Below are 21,404 nucleotides of genomic sequence, written 5' to 3' on the forward strand. Positions count from 1 at the left end.
TTATGAATAAGAAAATATTATCATATTTCGTACTTAATTAATTAATTAATTTTTAAATGTAACTATAGTCTAAAGTGATTTTTAGTCTGTTTAGAAGGAAGAAAAAAATTAAGGCAATGAGTAATGGTCCTATATTAGCCGTGTCATTATTAAAATATGTGTTATGACTATATTTAGTTTATACATATAAACTTCTAAATGAGTTTATACTTGAGTTGTTTTGTATCAAGTCTAATAGCTCAAGAACTTGTTCATGAACAAATTTTTTTTTTTTTTTTGGGCTTAACTTGTTTATTTGACAAACCTAAAACTAAAGTTCAAACTTGACTTATTTATTAACAAATAAATAAACATGAACAAATTTTTTATCAAGTTAAATCTGAGTTGTCCATGATCGACTTGATCCATAGACATTCGGTCAAGCTTCTTTACTGCCCTTGGGCCACAACCACCACCGCTAAAAAGTGCACCAAAGGTTAGTATCACTCAATTTCCCTTGACTGTCTCTGTTGAATAAAAGCAAGTCTAAGTTAAAGAAAAGAAACTTTTTCTCCAAAAAAAAAAAAGTTCAAGAAAGAAACTCTGTACTATTTCATCACTGTCACAGTGTCAGAGGGAATTAAAAATACTCGCCAATGCCATTTTTCTCCCCCCATGGCCCATGGAGCCAGGTGATCATCATATATTTTCCAGTTGTTTATGGTTTAAAAGTTTTTTTCTTGACTTGTGTGTGCATTTCGGATCAATTTTAACTCTTTTTAAAAATTTGAGCGAGGTGGAAACGATTTGACTGGAGATACTTTTTCATGTCCAAATCAATTTACAGGGGAGGGCGATTACTACAAATGGGGTTGCCGCAGCGCCAGTGTTATATTGCAAGAAAGCATTAATGGACATTTAAAAAAAAACGGTATGCCAGAGTATCATGCCTGAACTGTGTCTTATGTTATGTAGCTCATTGATATCAGGACGTGATAGAATGTGCCAGCACGCTTGCTGGGGTACATTTTTTCTACGTGTATATATGTTACGTTGACAAATTTAAACTGATGATTGTCAGTACTATGCATATATTGGGTTAATTGTGGGACTTGCTTGGATGAGGCATAAAATCTAGATACTGGATCAAAGGCCCAAAACAGGAGCAACTCTTAGATTGGTTGCTTGATTTCTAATGCATAACTGGTGAGTCGCCTGAAGTTAGATATAAACAAACAATGTTAAAAGTAAATGGTTTGATTTGGCAATGGGCTGTATTTTATTATACTTGTTAACAAGCAAAGATCAGTAAAAAATTGAAATTCTTCCTTTGTAGAAAATGTTGTTGGATGTATACAATAGCCTTGTCTCAATTTAATAGACTTGCACCTAGGAAATTAGAATTCTTGAAATTTATTACTCTTGGAAATCAACTTCCCAGCAAACAGACAGACCTTTAAAAGTTGATAAATTCCTCAGGTTGGAGGGAGAACAGAACAGTAAGATTTGGGGGAATGGCAAAAGGTTCTGGGATGATCCACCCAAATATTGATTTTAATAATTGTGTTATTGCATTTTAAACACAAATTTGAGCAGTGAACAAATCTCTTAAGAGGAGCAATGCAAGAGGGAACAACGATCACATTTATGAAGCAGTATTCTCTTATTCATTATATTTAAAAAAATATAAATATATTATGGACAAGTATAATTCTTTCACAAAGAATGAGAACGCAGAAATCTGAAGCTTATCTTACTGACTTATTCTAGTTCAAATGGCATTTCCTCCTCCCATCATAATGGGTTGGAGGGTGAGGTCGTGCCGTCATGGGTGATCCATTAGGTATGTAGGTAACTTGCAAATAAATTAAAAGAAAAAATTTTGTGATGTAATTTTGATTTCAAACTCAGCAATATGCTATGATTTTAGTTTAGAGAAGTGACCAGCCTATATATTCTACCTTGGATAGGTAGGTGTCTGTGACAGGTGCAGGCAGTGAGGCTGAAGCAGCATAGATTGCATGCTCGGTGGCATCTTCTTCACTTGGTAAGGCATGATTTTTAAACTTGACAATCCTTCCAAGACCTCACTTTTAAGTCTAATCTGCCGACAGTTTTGTTAAGCAGGGTGCTGTATAAAGGCAGAGATCCAAATTGGGAGCGCATTGCTGCTGCTGCAGGTTCTGCAGGGATTTCTTTCCACCAAAACAAGCTTTGAGTATTGCTAGGAGACATTCTGTTTGTGGATGCTGGGGAACCACAACCATTTGACCTGTAATTCTAAGTCTTGACTTTTTAGATAAAACCAAGAACTAGTTCATTCAAACGGTAATTCTAACTCTTGAATTTTTAGCTATAACCAAGAACTAGTTCATTTCTCTGTAAGATTTGATCATTCATATGTTTCTTTTCTTCTCCTCACACCAGTTTGCATCAATTATTTCCAGTGCTCTGCGGAACTAGATCATAATCTTCTTCTTTTCTTGTTCTTTTTTTTTGTGGGGGCGGGGGGGGGAGGGGGGGGGGTACCTGTCACACATCATGGGGACACTTGAAAATTTTCTATGTGATGCTTTTTTGGTTGCTCTGTGTTAAAAAATGTAATCAACTTTGCAATCCTAGTTGCAGTTTTGGTAGATACAAGATGTAGACATCATCCAGATGCTAGTGCAAGTTCCTTGTCTCTTTCCCAAGCTAGTGTGCTTCTAACTGAATTTTTAAGGGAGAGGACTCTTGTATTTGTAGATATGCGTGCAGTTTTTATTGTGTGAATGCATGCCTGTTGTGTGTGCACTTTGCCTTTTAAGCATGTCACTTTTGTTTTCCAAATATCTCCTCACCTTGTAACTAAACAATCTCTGATTCTCTCGAGTAATTGGGGATCTTTTCAGAGCTGCAGCAAGTAACTATCTGAGGAAGGCGGGTGAAACCCACAGTACATTCTTATATCAGTTGGTAAGCTTCTGAAGTACGCATGAAGAATAGATATGCTACTTTTGCTCTCTATTTACAGTGAATTCAACAACTGAGTCTACTAATATTAGCTAGTTAAGGGATCACACTTGCCTAGAGGGTGGGATCGACATAATTTTGTAAAAAATACCACCCAAAAAAAAAATCTGCAATTTGGCCTGCTAACCTTTCTTTGCACAATGAATACTAGTATTAGTATAGTATTTGAGTCCATAAACTAAATCCAAACAATTCAATTAGGCTTACATCCCTGCTTATGCTGCAGATTTGCTTGGTTGTTGAAGGTCTAGGATAAATGAATTCTCTTCTAAAACAATTTAAATAACTACTTCACTTTTTTGAAAACAATGTGTTATCTCTTAAAGTGAACAAGTCCGCTAGCTGAATTTAGTATTGCTCATTGGGCTGCCATCTTCAAAAATTGAGATTTACTCTCGTATGTCATTGACAACTCACGTTTAATTACCCAACAGTTGATGGCTCCAATAGAATAAAACATTCTCACCAGCTGGTCTTGTTTTGATGAGGTTAACTTTCCTAGTCTTGTGGCGTTGCATTTGTTTTGCCTCATATCTTCTTCCAAACAGGTGATGGCTTGGGAAGCAGGCAAGCATGCGGATGCGATTTAAGTTGTGACAATGTCAAAATAAACGCAGAATACACAACATAGAAGAATTCGTGTTGGTAAATATTTTTAAACAATAAAGCCCTCCTATCACATTTTGCTTCTTGGATTAATATTTTATCATTGTTGTATCTTACCGGTGACAAGGTTAGCATGCGTGTGTTTTTCAATGAAGATCTGCTTATGCAAATCAATTTTCTGCAATCAACCCAAGCTATTCCTTGATGTTGGTTTGAGATGAATTGATATCCTCTACTCAATGTTACAAATATATTTCAAAGCTCAATCCTACTATCATAAGAAATAATTAAAAGTTTAAGTGGGTATAGCATAGAAATCGAATAGAGGAGTCTGCAGTTAAAAACTCCTTCCCATGATAAATTACATGATCAGCCTAAAACATATTCAGTATTCATGTGGCATAAAGCCAACAAATTTGTGGTAAGTTAGCAATAGAAACATATTCCCCATTCCAAACAACCCCTTAAAGCACATTCCCATACCAATATTTATCTCAAACATAAATCTCTACCTTGAAAAAGGAAAAGTATTGCCTCAATTCTAGCAGCCCTCAAAGGAGTACACTTGCATTACAAGCAACATTGCAGAGGAGATTCCAGGCCAAACAAGCGCATCTCAAAATGTTACTGTTGTGTGCCAAAATGGAAGTTCAAGATAAAACCGGATCTTCCAAATGACCTGTCTATCACTTTCCCTGGAAAATCCATTGCCGTGAATTTTCCAGTATTATCTTTGTCCAACTCCCTTTGTTTTCCATCAGATTTTGTTTCAACTTAAACTAAGGCATAGAATCATTTTGTGTTTAGTAGAGTAAATTTTTTTTTTATAAGTAGTAGAGTAAAATTCTTTGTATCTTGGACCTTGGTACTGGATAGTGAAAGCTTAAAGATTGAAAAATTTATATCCCATCTTACGTCCAAATAAAATAGATGGAGTTTTTTTTTTTTTTTTTTTGTTCTGTTTGTTGTACAATTCGAATGAATTTGTTTTCAGAAACCAAATTTATTCATTACATTGTCAAAAATCTTGTCATTGGTAGAAACATGTTTGATGGGGTCTAATTGTGTTGCTTGTTGTTAATTTCAAGGTGTTAGAAGTGAATATTTCTTAGGATTTGAATATTATTAGTGTGAATTGTTTATAGGGTTTTGAGGTTAGTGGCTCAGATATTAAATGGAGCAGCCAAATGGACGGCCTATGAGTCATTCAGGTTTGAATTTTAAAGGGAGTGATGGGTCAAGATTACCTAATGCGATTGTTGTTTCAAGTGCTATTCCTCAAGACAATGTGGAGATTTTGCATGCAAAGTCTGCTGGAGTGCCTGTGAGTACATCAATCTGTAAAATTTGGCAATTTTTTTTTATCTGCAATTCTTTTTTATTTTTTGTGTGTAAGTACTTTGGCTCTTTTTCAATGTATTCACATTTGGAATCCTATGATCTGCTTTCGAAAGTAAAAGTTGCTCTGAAATTTCCTCATGAGATCTATAAAAGTACTTTCCAATGTTGCCAATGATCTCTAGCTCGACTGGCACCTCCTCCCCTTGCAAGTGCTAGGTGGACCAATGAGGTTTTGGGTTTAAGACCCACCAGGTGCATGTGTATCTTAACAATCCAAAATAACAAAAAGTACTTCCCTGTGTTAGGCATTCGTAGATTGGTTGACTTTTTAGTTCAAATAGTCTAACTGTTTGTTTCACTAGGCAGATGATGGAATTTTTTAATGTTTGATTTATGAAATATAATGCATTGGTTTACTTGATTTTCCCTTATTTACAGACACAAATGGGATTATTGGCTGGCAAGGCTAACAGAGTGCTACAAGCTTATTGCTGGTAGTGGTAGCCATGGTAATCATATTATAGGCTGCAGTTCAGTAGTTCATGCAGATCGCAATTTATACAGACTTCTCTAAACTCTAGAATTGATGTTGTAAGTTGTAGCTCAGTTTGTACATTTAATATAGGACTTTTAAGTAGTTGTTCTCTGTTCTATTACACCATAATATATGATGTACTGCTGCTTGGTTAATTATTTGTGGATCTAGAGCCATAGATTTTCTTTTGTACTGAATCAACCAATTTATGAAGATTAGCTTAAATATTGCCTTTGTTTCCATTGTAATCGGAGACCAAGAATGCACTTACAAAAAGTGTAAACATTGGAACTATCATTATTGTTTTAGATTTTTTTTTAATTGGTTAGGTTACACACACACTCAGAGGGTTTGTGAATGTAAGTTTAATCAATCACTTTTATTAAATATTTATATTGAATCTTCCTGTCTCAATTAAGTGTTACTAATAGCTTGCTTAAATTTCCAACAACAAACTTTCAATACTGCAAAGAAGTTGAATTGAGCAACTAGCATGTTTTATTCTGCTTGAGTATGCTTCTGATAGTGAGATGTTATTAACAAGAACACAAGCTAGCATGTTTTTTCTATCCTATTTAGTAAGTCACCACACTTATTAATCTTTGTTTTCCTTGAAAGGAGTATGCACATTATTGTTTTTGCAGGCAAGAGTACAACAGCAAGTATGCTGGCTTATGTTTTGAAAGCAATGGGCGATGATCTTACAGCTGTAATTGGAGCACGTGTGCCACAGGTATCCACTTTACATTGAGCTCTGCAGTAGAGCTGAATTTTACACATATAGGTATCTTTTATTGTTTGGCCATATGCTCTGATGAGTTCTCTTAATGCTTTCTCCTTTTCTTTGAACATTTGCATTTGGTTCCATTAGTCGATTGGCTTGATTTCTGTAGTTGAAACACTTTTATGATATCACTAGACGCTGGAAATAATCAAAGCTATACTTTTGTAGTTTCCAGAAGGAAATATTATTTCAGGTGGTGGTCAAAATTTTGTACTAGAGGACCCTATCCACTTTATTTTCATGATGTCTATGAAATTGTTTGCTTATCGTATTGAACATTAACATTGCATATGAGAATGCTAACTCTAAAAAAGTTATTGTGAGAATGATTTTTTTCTTCTTCTTCTATGAATTGATGAAGAATTTTGTTTCACAGTTTCTGCCTGAAAATAGCAAATTTCAAAATTTTCATTTGTCAAATAATGGAATCTCTGTGTGTAAAGATGAAGCAATGTATTAATGAAAAAGGATTGGTGTTTCATCATCATTATTGGATCCCACTCCACATTTCTGTACGGACAGTGCAGATATGACCAGTGCAACTTTTTCTGTCTGTTTCTAGACTATTGCAACTTTATGCTCATGCACTTTGTCTTCAGGGTAGGCTGATGAATATGATCGTTGTTTCTTGGGATTGTCACCTAACATAGCTGTAGTAACCAATCTGGACTGGGAGCATGTTGACATCTTTCAAGATAAGGCGTGTTGTTTGATAAGCTTTTTATGCATGGAAATTAATATTACAAGACTGTACTTTCGTAGGCACAGTTTAGACTGATTAAATCTATGCTCTCAACATTAGGAAGCCATTAAATCTACTTTCAGGAGGTTCGTCAATCTAATCAAGGTGGGTGGACATCTCATAATATATGGGGACAGGTAATCATTGCCCACTTGTCCTATTAAGGATATAATCTGTGGCACTAAGTTAGGACTTCTGGGGAATTGATAGTTTTATTTCTAATTTCTCCTTGCAAGGTCATAATTCTTGTTTGTATGTGATAAGGCTTGTATAGGGGTGCTTGGAAACCCAAGGATTTGGTCCAGTTAACTCTAACTTTCAGTGCAAAAAGCCAAAAACCTCAAATCAAGATTTCTTACCAAATATATAAATAAAACTAGATACACAATTCATGGCTAACCCAAATTTGTGTTATGGTCTTATATATATAACTATTCAAGTTCCTCTCAAATCTAACTAACCAATCATAGAGGTTTAAGCATACAGAATTTTTGAGTTGATAGTGTTCATCTGTTCAGTCTATATGACGAGGGTGAATGGTTTGCAGTATCTATTCAAATTCAGCAATTTACTAAGTCAAACAAAGAAATTTTTTTGACAAATACTAATAATTTAATTTACAAAGGTCCAATGCATTCAAAGTTCATTTTTCATTTATCAGCATGAGCATCTAGTTAGAATTTTCAAATTCCTTGAGTAATTAAGCATAAGAAACAAGAATGTATGAATGATAAATAACTAAACTTACACGTTGTTGATTCACATTGATGGTATGAGTCTCGGATTGTGATATGACCCTTTTCCAAAGATTAAGGCCTGCCATCTCACCACAATATGGTGAGTCCCATAATCCCATTACCATTAACCCTACTATAAACTCAAGCTTTCCTCCCCGGAATGCTTCCTCATATCCGTATGCTGCAACTCCAATGCTGTATAAGAAGTTCATGAATGCTGCTTATATGATTTTATCTATTCTATATTCTAATTCTGGAGTTTCCTTGGAAGGGACACAACAGTCCAGATGCACGTTCTTTGCTAAAATCATAGTAGGAGACAAGCAACTGGATCAGAGTATTCCAGTGGTGTGATGTTGGCTCCAAACTTGGAGCTATTTGATGAGCATTACTGAATAACTACTTGTGGAATCTCGAGTCTAAATGATTGGCATGTGTCCTCAATTCGTCTCAACTATCATGGTGGCAGTGATTACACACTGGTAGGTTATAATTTTATTTCTAGATCTCTGGTTGCCCCTAATGTAGACCCAACCTATAGAAAGCTAAAGCACATACACATTAAAGCCTCTTTGGCCTTTGGAAAAGGATTTGCCAAAGCTGTGATACAAATTTTGTTAGGCAAATTTGTGGATGCCATATGTATGATGATTATGCACACCATACAACAGAAATCTGCGCAGTTCTCTAGGCAGCACGTCAAAGGTTCCCATTCAAGGCTATATGGGTGGTATTCCAACCTCATTCTTACAGGTATTCTCACATAGAATGGGAACAAAAACGTTTTTTCTTTTCTTTTCTCCAAATGGTTAAAGTACTTAAGCACTAGGTTGGTCTTGAACCCATGACCTCCCACTACACCTTTCCTTTCACAAGGAGGGAAGGCCCTTTGAGCTAGTGCTAGAGGCCCATCTGTCAACATAGTTATTATATTATGATTCATTTTACTTTCTGCTTATGGTAGCTTTTTTCTTTCGCAGACGTCTAGAAGAATTGAAAGATGAATTTGCCACTGCACTCAGTGATGCAGATCATGTTGTGGTTACAGCGGTAGAGCCATCTTGGTCCATAATCTTTGTCATTTACAGTTGCTAAGGGCAACTAACAGTTTGAGTTATGGTGTCAGGTTTATGCTGCCAGAGAGTGGTTTTTGGGATGTTGGTGGAAGTGATTTAGCTGCTTCTATTAATGGCCCGCCAGGTGAATATATCTCTTCTCTGGTAAGACCTGTATCTTACCTTCACAAATGAGACTTTATGTGTGATGGTCACTTGTCATTCATGATGTCAGAATGGCAAATGACTACTTTCTGTGCTCTACTTTGATCAATTTGGTGAATTAAAAATCATGAGAAAAATATTGTAGAGATAATTTAGAATTAGGTGTTCCATTTGCACTCCTATGAAGGTCTCTGGTTGCTAGATCTCTCTCCTGAGAGCTGACATCAGCTAAAAACGTTCGCTTATTAAATAGAGTCGTCACATTATAGGTCTTTGTTTTTGTGTAACTCCAAAAGTGAGAGTCTTCATTCCAGAGAATAAATACAAGATCAATTCTACGGAAAAACAGCTATTTTTTATTGATTGATAGGTCACAAACAGGATAATTTCTTTGATTATGCGACCTTTGATTTATGGTCCATCTCGTTCTTTTTGTGGCTTTACAGGAGACTGTAGTTGATGAGTTGGTGGTTCAGATATCCAAGGAACTTAATCGCCAAATTGTTGTTTTGACCCGAATTGCCTCTGCTACTTTGGCAAGAAATGGCTTGTGAGACTGTGACTGACTGTCCTTGTGTGACTTCCGTTTGATTCTTCTATGCAAAGATGAAACTGGTGGCCGGTTACGTTATTGGTAATGGGAGTTTCTTCTATATACACGGATGGATATGGAACTATCAAGAAGAAAGCTGATGACACTGCAACTGCTAATTGCGTTCCATGTAATGAATTTCATTTCCAACTTGTACTGTACTATGTTCCCATTTAAGGAAAACGGAAAGAAAAGAAATAAATGTTTTGTTGTATTGTGAGGAACTGAACAACAGAGTTCTTTTCAAGGCTATTAGTGATAAGCTGGACATTTCAAGAAAAATGCAGCACCATTTATCGTTAAAAGAATTCAAGAAACAAACTTGTAAGAGCATTACAAACTTGTAAGAGCATTCGCATTTGGTATTGCAAATGTTATATGTAAGAAAATTTTAGCATTAATGCGCCAAACAAGCTCAACATCCGGACTTGCAAACACCAACTATTGCAAATAAATTTGCAATAGTACTACAATTCAATTCTAAAGATAGAATTGCACTTTAGCTCAATTCTTATATATATATATATATAGATTGATTTTTTAAACTCAATCTAGCAAAATCAGTACCCATTATAGTCTTTCTATCCATTGAATGGATTTCCTCTTTGCCAAAGAGTTGACTAATCATGTGTGATTCATCATGACGGTTTTGAGCATAAACAAGGCAATTAAAAAGTTGGTCGGCAAAGGCTGCATGTTCAGTAGTAGGGTCAATAATTTGGGTAGCAAGGTTAACAAGGTGAATTTCAAGTGCTCTCATGGTTTTGTTGAATAGTTTGTGGTGGTCTGAAGAATTATGGAAAGACTACCATTTCTTTGGCTGTACAGGGGGAAGGACGACAGCGCAGAAGGCGGAAGCACAACAGATAGCAGAAATATGGATTAATTCAAAGTAAATAATAATTGAAAGCAAGGCGGTAGAACCAGCCAAGCAGTTGTATATCAAAATAATTCAAAGTAAGGCGGTAGAACCGGCCAAGCAGTTGTATATCAAAATAATTGAAAACAGCAATTGTTTATTGAATACACAACAGATAGCAGATATATGGATTAATTCAAAGTAAATAATAATTGAAAGTAAGGCGGTAGAACCAGCCAAGCAGTTGTATATCAAAGTATTGAAAACATCAGTTGTTTATTGAATATACATCAAAGTACTTACAGTAGTAGTAGCAACAAGATTACAGTGATCAACAGGTTGGGTAAATAGTACAAGGCTTGAAAGCTAGTCCTGGTTCCTAGTTACAAGCTTTGCAGTGAGATATCTTGATCTAAGGAGGTCCTAGAGAGAGTTCTAAGGGAAATCCTAGAAAAAGATTCTGAGTTTCACAATAAGGGACAACCCCCCTTATATAAGTGAATAAAGTAGTAAACAGTACAAAGTAAATAATGACATTTTACTATTCACATCAGGACCCGTGAGGGGCAAAAGGAGCGCAATATCCGGAAGGAATCAAATCGGCTTTTGAGACCAAAAGTAGGATGGCTGGTAGTGCCAAAAGTATCAGCAAAATAATTTTGTCTTCTTGGAATAGTCAATAATGGATCATTATTGTCAGGAAAGTATCATCGGCAAATAGTAACATCATCTAGCTGTACCAATATGCTTCTAGGTAGAAGCTACATCAGACGGGTAACCAGCATAAGGGTCTCCTGGAAAGGGATCCCATGGGGGATCATCATTGCATTCATGTTCATGATAGGTTGAATATTGGTTACAGAAACCACAATACATTAATGGTTCGTGAATAGGATCTCTTGTGAGGAATATTCTTGGGTCATCATGTTCTACCCATTGTATGTGCCTGACCGCAGAAGTATAAGGTTTGTTAACAAAAACAGAAATTATATCTGTACAACCAAAGAAATGGTAGTCTTTCCATAATTCTTCGGAGACATCAAGAATTCGATTATTAAAGTAACTTCTCCAACATTCAGCAAGAGCATAGGGATGTTTATGAGAAACATAAGCATTGCCTTCATACCATTGGCCTTGGTGAGTATATCCGTTAATAAGAACAAGATGCTTAGAAGGTTGAACATTCATCCAGTTATTCTTTTCCCATTTGGGTAAAGTACTCCAACATCGGATTGAAACATAAGGGGTTGCTGCAACATCTGCAACAGCCTTTTGGATAATATTAGGGAACTGGTTAATTTGGTTATGACTCGTTAATTTGATGAGTCTGACAAAACCAAATTCAAACATTTGAGAAAGCCAAAAAGGATCATCATCAGAACCATCTTCATAATTAATCAAAAGACCTGGGAAAGGATGGGTGTTTTTGATTTTGATATTGAATATATTAAAGGATCTCAAAATTCTATTCCTGATTTTCTTACCCGTGAATTCCTGCAGTGCCACAATGGCAAGTAGAGGATCCAAGGATAAAGGTCCTGCAACCTCACACGACCAAATTGTTAAACGAGAACCCGTCTCCCCAGGAGATATTGCTAACCGCCTCACCACTTTAGGATCAATCCCCAAGCCTAATTATTCCTCTGTTTTGATTTCTGCCTATGACCCTTATGTTTTAACCCCTGTTAACCAGCCTGTCCGAACTATTTACCCAAGAAAATCCAATGCTTCACAATATGTTAAAAAACAATACTTCCAAAACCTATTTTTTGTTGAACCAAACCGAGCAGCAATCAAGAACCCTCTCCAGATTGCAAAAAGCTATTTCCCTCCTTTGTGTCACTGGGTTCCGGAACATGGTGCTAAAAGGTTGGAATTTTATTCTGACATTTTACGCCAAGAAGATGCTACTGTTATTAAAACCATCTTTGATTTGGATGATAAAACCAAAATTATTTATCACAGTGTTTACCTAAAAAATATTGTTACTGAAGCTAGTTGGGGACATTCTCCTACCTTTACAAAAAGTCTCCCTAAACACTCTGTTCCATATTCATACCATGATTATATTGACGCTTGGTTCAAATTTATGCTTCACCAAAATGAAACAATGACTCATTCGTGGTTTATTAACTTTGATAAAGAATTTGACAACAATGTTGATCTGCCTCTTTGGTTCATCTGTTGGTGGAATCAATTTGGTTCTGATATTGAGATCTTCCCCAAACCTCTTGTTGATTGTTTCAATTTCTGGAAACAAGGTTTTAAGGTAAATGCTCATAATGCCAAATTTCCTGCCCTTCTCCACTTTGTTAAACGTTTTAGAGTCCCTTGGATTCTAAAGTGGCAATATGAGAAAGAAGGTGATATTCTTACTAGACATTGGTATGTCAAGTGGTGGGACAAATTTGGATATGTTTCACAAATATTGGATAATGTTTACCGGAGACCACCTCCCAAACAACTGATCTCTAGTGCCCAGTCTACTTCCAAGGCCCCCTCTACTCCCTCAGATATTGACAAATTAAGTAAAGATGATTTATATGCCCTTCTCAAGAAAAAGATTGAGGAAGAAAAGGAAGCTGAGAACAGAAATTCTGAAGAAGAAGGATCTGTTGCTGAAAGCCCTGTTGCCGAAAGCCCTTGCTACCCTTATCCTCAACCTTATCCAAAAGATTGGTTTGCACATGATGAAGAATATGATGAAAACACTCCTGACCTAGGAGCCTGATTTGTTTAGCCTGCATAAAGGCTGCGGATGTTACAATATTCACTCAAGAGTAAAAATGTTTACTAAAGTTATCATGATTATAGTATTGACCACTTTTGGCACTACCAGCCATCCTACTTTCGGTCTCAAAAGCCGATTTGATTCCTTCCGGATATTGCGCTCCTATTGCCCCTCACGGGTCCTGATGTGAACAGTAAAATGTCATTATTTACTTTGTACTGTTTACTACTTTATTCACTTATATAAGGGGGGTTGTCCCTTATTGTTGAACTCAGAATCTTTTTCTAGGATTTCCCTTAGAACTCTCTCTAGGACCTCCTTAGATCAAGATATCTCACTGCAAAGCTTGTAACTAGGAACCAGGACTAGCTTTCAAGCCTTGTATTATTTACCCAACCTGTTGATCACTGTAATCTTGTTGCTACTACTACTGTAAGTACTTTGATGTATATTCAATAAACAACTGCTGTTTTCAATACTTTGAATTACTTTGATATACAACTGCTTGGCTGGTTCTACCGCCTTACTTTCAATTATTATTTACTTTGAATTAATCCATATATTTGCTATCTGTTGTGCTTCCGCCTTCTGCGCTGTCGTCCTTCTCCCTTTATATATATTTTATATATATATATATATATATATATATATTTTATTCACCTTATCAATTCCTCTCTCTCTCACCGGGTTTTGGGTTTTTGTTTTTATTTGGATTTTAGGATATATTATTTTATTGTGTAAAAATATTATAATAATGTGTTGTATTGTAAAATAAAAGTGGAGATGCTGAGAGTATTGTAAAATGGTATAGTGTAACTGATAAAATAGTTTTTTGGGATGGTAAAATAGGATGAGATAGAATTTTGGGATGTCAATGCTCTAATAATAAAGAACTCCTCAAACAACTCCAATTTATATGCTACTATCGTATCTTACGTGAATCGTATTCACACAGTATAGTCTATATAATACTAAAATAAATCATTTAATACACAGATTTTGAAGTAAATTCAATAGATCATGTATTGAAGTTAACTTTATATATATTAGGCTGCTTACCTTTATTGGTACAAAAATATCATGTTAGTCGCATTTGTCTTGTTAATCGATGCTCTTAGAGCAATCGCTAATATATATTACACAATTTTCAAGAGAAATATTAAAAGCTATTTTTTCTTTTCCCATATAAAAAATTCCTAATTTTTATTTTCCAAAGCAATGTCCTTAAGATATTCTTTAACTTTTCTCCAAGTAATAACCATCGCTGTCTGAAAAAAAAAATCTAAAACTTATAGGGTGATGGTGATATAAATTACTAAAGAATATCATGATAATTAATGATTTTAAAGTGAAATTGATGTTGTTAAAAAGTTCTTGAGGTTATAAATGATGTGGCGATTATGTAGCAAAGCTCAATGCATCATTTATAATACAAGCCCATCATATTTTAGATTTTTTTTTCTTGAAAATTTTATTTGAGCTAGTATTTAAATGAGCCATTACACTCAAAAGTCCACAATTCTTTTCAGTTTTTAGTGTTTTTTTTTTCCTTTTTTTTATTTGATTTGATTTTTAATTCTGAAAAAAAAAAAAAATCTTTAATCAAAATCTTTATCCCAGTCCATCAAAGTTAGGGTGTGCTGTGACTTTATGGCCCATTCCCTTCCTCAAAGTTTATGGTTGTTGTTGGGCTTTGTATTTTTTGAGCAAATGGAATTGAGCTTGTTGAATGAGCCCGATATAAGCTTGATATTCCTTTGTTTTTGTTGATATTCCTCTGTTTTTGTTTTGGTGACACGGGATGAGGTTGGATACTAGTGGACGAAGCATCCAGTAGCTCTAACAAGAAGCACATGCCTATGACACTAGAATTCTAAACCCACATTTAATTTATTTACCAATCTAAAGAAACTAACCTATTGTCCTCTGTTTTTGTTTCAACTCCTAAAGTGAGGATAATTACTATTCCATGGTGACACCTTGCATCAAGTTCAAGTAGCTGCACATGCCTCCGAATACAAGTTAAATTTGTTTCTCAAACTAAAGAAACAACATCTTTGCTCTATTTTTGTTTTAAAGCTTGAAATGAAAAGGCTATGATGCATGCACACAAAACATAGTTTGGTGTATTCACTACAACGAAAAAGACATAATACAACAAGTATTATTGCAAAAAAAAATAATGGAGGTAATATATATACTATTGCATCTCTAGGTTGTTTTTAGTTGTAATAGTAATTTAAATTTATTACATCAATATGAGAGTGTAGCAATAATTATTATGTTACATCGAAATGTGTTGTTGTAATATAAATCTTATTATACATTGAGATATGTTGTTGCAATAGGTAATCTTTTATTTCACATCGAACTATATTGTTAGTATAGTTCCTAAATATGGTTTTTGAATTGCAAAACAGGTTAATGAAAAAAATAATTATTTAAGAAAATGATTTATTTATTTTTGATTTTTTTTGATAAAAAAATCAACCTATTGCAATGAGATTATTTCAACCTATTGCCTCAGAGTTTATTACAACGGCTTGCATCGACTTTTTTGCCATTAAAATAACACCTATTGCAACGAGATTTTCAAAATAAACCATTACAATATGTGGAACTTATTGCAACGAAAATCTAGTGTTGCATAAACATATTGCCTCGGAGTTTATTACATCGGCTTGCATCGACTTTTTTATCGTTGCAATAACACCTATTACAATGACATTAGTTGTTATTGCAACGATTTATTTTGTTATATTAAGTCTTTTTTCCTGTAGTGATTGATGGCATTCTGAAACGTCACTTATGATATTTTCTTTATAAAATATAAGCATTGCATCACCCTAACCCCTCTGAATACAAGTTAAATTTGTTTCTCAAACTAAAGAAACAACGTCTTTGCTTTGTTTTTATTTTAACGCTTAAAATGAAAAAGCTCTAATGCATGCACATGAAACATGGCTTGGTGTATTGATGGTATTATAAAATGTTGGTGGAGATATTTTCTCTATAAAATATCAGCATTGCATGGAATTCATTACCTCCCTCTCTCTCTCTCTCTCTCTCTCTCTCTCTCTCTCTCTCTCTCTCTCTTTGTTTTTACATATCTTATCTTCTCTTCTCCCTCTCTCAATGACAATGGCTGGCAACCATTTTATTGTCCATGTCTTCAACCTAGAAGTTGCCTTGAACATCATGACGACTGCCCCAACTGAATTTGCAGACACTGAGATTTGGTGCAGCCTTTCTAGCCAAATCTCTAAATTGGACTATCAGATAATCGTAAATGATATGATTCTGTGCAATGTAACACGAAACCGAGCTAATCGAATTATCGATCAACGCTCGGCCCCTTTTTTACCACCACCAACCATACGAATTCTGACATTGGAGGAGTTTCATACTGCCTTCGCCGAACGTGAGACTTTGTTCATGATATATGTTCCTGCTTTGCCAGTTGTCCATCTTGATGTTCGGCAAGCCATCATCAACACGGCAATGCTCAATGGTGTTGAATAAGCTTGATCAGTAGAAATGGGGAAGGAACTTGTTTCTCTGTTTTGTTTTGATGACACAAGGGATGAGGTTGCATACTAGTGGACAAAGCATCCAGTAGCTTTAACAAGAAGCACATGCCAATGACACTAGAATTCTAAATCTACCTTTAATTTATTTACCAATCTGAAGAAACTAAACTATTGTCATCTGTTTTTGTTTCAACTCCTGAAGTGAGGATAATTACTATTCCATGGTGACACCTTCCATCAAGTTCAAGTAGCTGCACATGCCTCTGAATACAAGTTAAATTTGTTTCTCAAACTAAAGAAACAACGTCTTTGCTCTGTTCTTGTTTTAATGCTTGAAATGAAAAGGTTATGATGCATGCACACGAAACATGGTTTGGTGTATTCACTAGAAGAAAAAAGATATAATGCAACAAGTATTATTGCAACAAAAAAAAAATGGAGGTAATATATACTATTGCATCTCTAGGTTGTTTTTTGTTGTAATAGTAGCTTAAATTTATTACATCAATATGAGATTGTAGCAATAATTATTATGTTACATCAAAATGTGTTGTTGTACTAGGTAACTCTTATTATACATTGAAATATGTTGTTGCAATAGGTAATCTTTTATTTCACATCGAACTATATTGTTAGTATAGTTCCTAAATATGGTTTTTGAATTGCAAAACAGGTTAATGAAAAAATGATTTATTTATTTTTAAATTTTTTTGGATAAAAAAAATCAACCTATTGCAATTAGATTTTTTCAATATATTGCCTTGGAGTTTATTAAAACGGCTTGCATCGACTTTTTTGTTATTGTAATAACACCTATTGCAATGAGATTTTCAAAATAAATCATTACAATATGTGGAACTTATTGCAATGAAAATCTAGTGTTGCATAAACTTATTGCCTCGGAGTATATTACAACGGTTTGCATCGACTTTTTTATCGTTGCAATAACACCTATTACAATGACATTAGTTGTTATTGCAACGATTTATTTTGTTGTATTAAGTCTTTTTTCTTGTAGTGATTGATGGCATTCTGAAACGTCGGTTGTGATATTTTCTTTATAAAATATAAGCATTGCATCACCCTAACCCCTTTGAATACAAGTTAAATTTGTTTCTCAAACTAAAGAACCAACGTCTTTGCTCTGGTTTTTTTTTAACGCTTAAAATGAAAAAGCTCTGATGCATGCACATGAAACATGGCTTGGTGTATTGATGGTATTCTAAAAATGTTGGTTGAGATATTCTCTTTATAAAATATCAGAATTGCATGGAATTATTACCTCTCTCTCTCTCTCTCTCTCTCTCTCTCTCTCTCTCTCTCTCTTTGTTTTTACATATCTTCTCTTCTCTTCTCCCTCTCTCAACGACAATGGCTGGCAACCATTTTACTGTCCATGTCTTTAACCCAGAAGTTGCCTTGAACATCATGGCAACTGCCCCAACTGAATTTGCAGACATTAAGATTTGGTTCCGCCTCTCTGGCCAAATCTCTAAAGAGGACTATTAGATAATCGTAAATGATATGATTCTGTGCAATGTAACACAAAACCGAGTTGATCGAATTATCGATAAACACCCAGCCCCTTTTTTACCACCACCAACCATACGAATTTTGACATTGGAGGAGTTTCATTTTGCCTTTGCGGAAGGTGAGACTCTGTTCATGATATATGTTCCTGCTCTGCCAATAGTCCATCCTGATATTCGGCAAGCCATCATCAACATGGCAATGCTCAATGGTGTTGAATAGCTTGATCAGTAGAAATGGGGAAGAAACTTGTTTCTCTGTTTTTGTTTTGATGACACAAGGGATGAGGTTGGATACTAGTGGACGAAGCATCCTGTAGCTTTAACAAGAAGCACATGCCAATGACACTAGAATTCTAAATCTACCTTTAATTTATTTACCAATCTGAAGAAACTAAACTATTGTCATCTGTTTTTGTTTCAACTCCTGAAGTGAGGATAATTACTATTCCATGGTGACACCTTGCATCAAGTTCAAGTAGCTGCACATGCCTCCGAATACAAGTTAAATTTGTTTCTCAAACTAAAGAAACAACGTCTTTGCTCTGTTTTTGTTTTAACTCTTGAAATGAAAAAGCTATGATGCATGCACACAAAACATGGCTTGGTGTATTCACTACAAGAAAAAAGACATAATACAACAAGTATTATTGCAATAGAAAAAATAATGGAGGTAATATATATACTATTGCATCTCTAGGTTGTTTTTTGTTGTAATAATAACTTAAATTTATAACATCAATATGAGATTGTAGCAATAATTATTATGTTACATCGAGATGTGTTGTTGTAATAGGTAACTCTTTTTATACATTGAGATATGTTGTTGTAATAGGTAATCTTTTATTTCACATCGAACTATATTGTTAGTATAGTTCTTAGATATGATTTTTGAATTGATAAACAGGTTAATGAAAAAGTTATTATTTAAGAAACTGATTTATTTATTTTTAAATTTTTTTGATAAAAAAAAAAATCAATCTATTGCAATGAGATTTTTTCAACCTATTGCCTCGAAATTTATTACAACGGCTTGCATCTACTTTTTTGTCATTGCAATAACACCTATTGCAACAAGATTTTCAAAATAAATCTTTGCAATATGTGGAACTTATTGTAACGAAAATCTAGTGTTGCATAAACCTATTGCCTCGAAATTTATTACAACGGCTTGCATTGACTTTTTTATCATTGCAATAACACCTATAACAATGACATTAGTTTGTGTTTGTGTTTATTTGCTTTCCAAGAATGTTTAGTTTGGTTTGTTTCTAGTTATGAGTGTAGTTATTGTTCATCCTCCTTTGTCATAGCAGCAAGTTTTAAAATTATAATTTACTCTACTCTACTCTACTCCCTCTTATTCCCCCCTCCATCCAAACGGGGCCCTATATCCCAAACAAGACAAGGAGTCCCAAGTCATAAATTAATTAATTACTCCTCCTCCTCATTTTGCTTAAGTTTTTTTTTTTTTTTTTTTGAGAGAGAGTTTCAATCTATGGCGTTTGCTCTTTGATGATAGCTTTTTATCATCAGACCAAGGCATTAATCAGTTTTTTGTGTGGATTAAACCCCAAATCTCTTATACAACTATCAGAAACTTTACTAGTTGAGCTAATTGGAACCCACTCATTCTGCTTAAGTTGATAGTGTTGTAATTTGCAAAGCTCTATATAATATAATATGAGCATATGAGTCTCTTATTAGAGTGAGCTAATGACCATACATAATAGCAATTAATAGCAATCAATAATGTTGACGTAAATAAATTTTTAAGAGTGCATTAATGATCAATGCATCATTTATAATACAGTAGGGGATGCTCTTTAAACTAATTCAACATCATCAAACTGACGATTAAAGTCCAAGTGTGTCAAATGTGAAAAGTACTAATTTTTTTAAATGGTACCAAAAGATTGAGATGTAAAGTTTTGAATTTTTGTTAGGGGAATTAGAGGTATTTAGTGTTGTATTGCGTTGCATCACTTGCTGGATCTAAATCTGGATATAAATTTTGGGCTTTTTTCGTGGTGGTGAAAATGAGAAATGCATTTCTGCTTAAAATATTCTGTAGCCATATTGCCGACTATGCTATAGTGTATTTATAGATATGGAAATATTAAAACACTTCATTTCTCGGATACTAAGTGTGCATTTGGATACCGCTTATTTTGCTGAAAACTGAAAATAATAAAAATAATAATAAAAAAGTTACTGTTTGAGCTTTGGTTACTGTTCATATGCCTAATTGCACTGTTCATGGAAACAGGCACTGGACTTAAAAAAAAAAAAGAAGCCAAAAATGCAAACAATCCAAACGCAAATGCCAAATCCAAACGGAGCTTAAGTTGAGCTCGAGCGAGTTACAACAAGATGAGAGAGAGAGAAAACAATCATCTAATGTATAAAATCCATAATTGAAGACTTATTTATAAAATCCAAAATTTTAAGAAAACAATCATTTAATGCATGGTCTTTTACATAAAATTGAAGACCCTCGACTCATTGGAAATAAGAGAAATGCCCAACATATGTTTCCAACATTCCCAAATCTCAATGATACACTTCAAAACTTTGCTTGCTACCCGCGAGGCAATCCCAATTGATTTTCAAATCGATGTAACAATAAATACAATTAACATATATGTCACTTTAACACCATAATAAATAAATAAATAAATAAATAAATTTTTTAAAATGATTTGTGATGCATTAATTTATACCTTTTATGTAGCATATATTAATATCCCTAGATTACTCATCTTAAATAGTTGGCTTAAGAATATAAGAGAAAATTTAAGACACCATTTGTCTAGAGAAAAATAGATTGATATAAGGAATCATCCAAATAACATAGGGTGTTTCTTTTAATAAAATGAGGTTATATCCTCGAAGCAAAGCTTATAAACTGTCTATGCCAATATAGTTTCAATTTAATTAAGCCTCATATAGAAATATATTTAGAGGAAGAGATCTTTCTAGTACACTTTTTCACCTGCATATAAGTAATTGGATAGGGACCAGATTAAGGGTGCACCGAACATGGGTATATCTACTGTGGATAATTTTGCTGTAGCATTTTGACTAATCACTTATAATATTTGCTCAGTTGTCACAAGTTTTGCTACTTCTTAGAAGCGTAATCTGTGATTTCATATTGTTAAACAACTCATCATTGCCAATAGGTACAAAAGAAACTGCAGATGA

General features: G+C 34.4%; 1 pseudogene; it reads left to right on the forward strand.

Moving 5' to 3' along the window:
• The first annotated feature begins 4,771 nt into the window (after positions 1-4,771).
• Positions 4,772-9,884, forward strand: LOC142620188 (uncharacterized; annotated as a pseudogene).
• Positions 9,885-21,404: the final 11,520 nt, after the last annotated feature.

Source organism: Castanea sativa, chromosome 12, assembly GCF_040712315.1.
Source record: "Castanea sativa cultivar Marrone di Chiusa Pesio chromosome 12, ASM4071231v1".
Taxonomy (NCBI): Eukaryota; Viridiplantae; Streptophyta; class Magnoliopsida; order Fagales; family Fagaceae; genus Castanea; species Castanea sativa.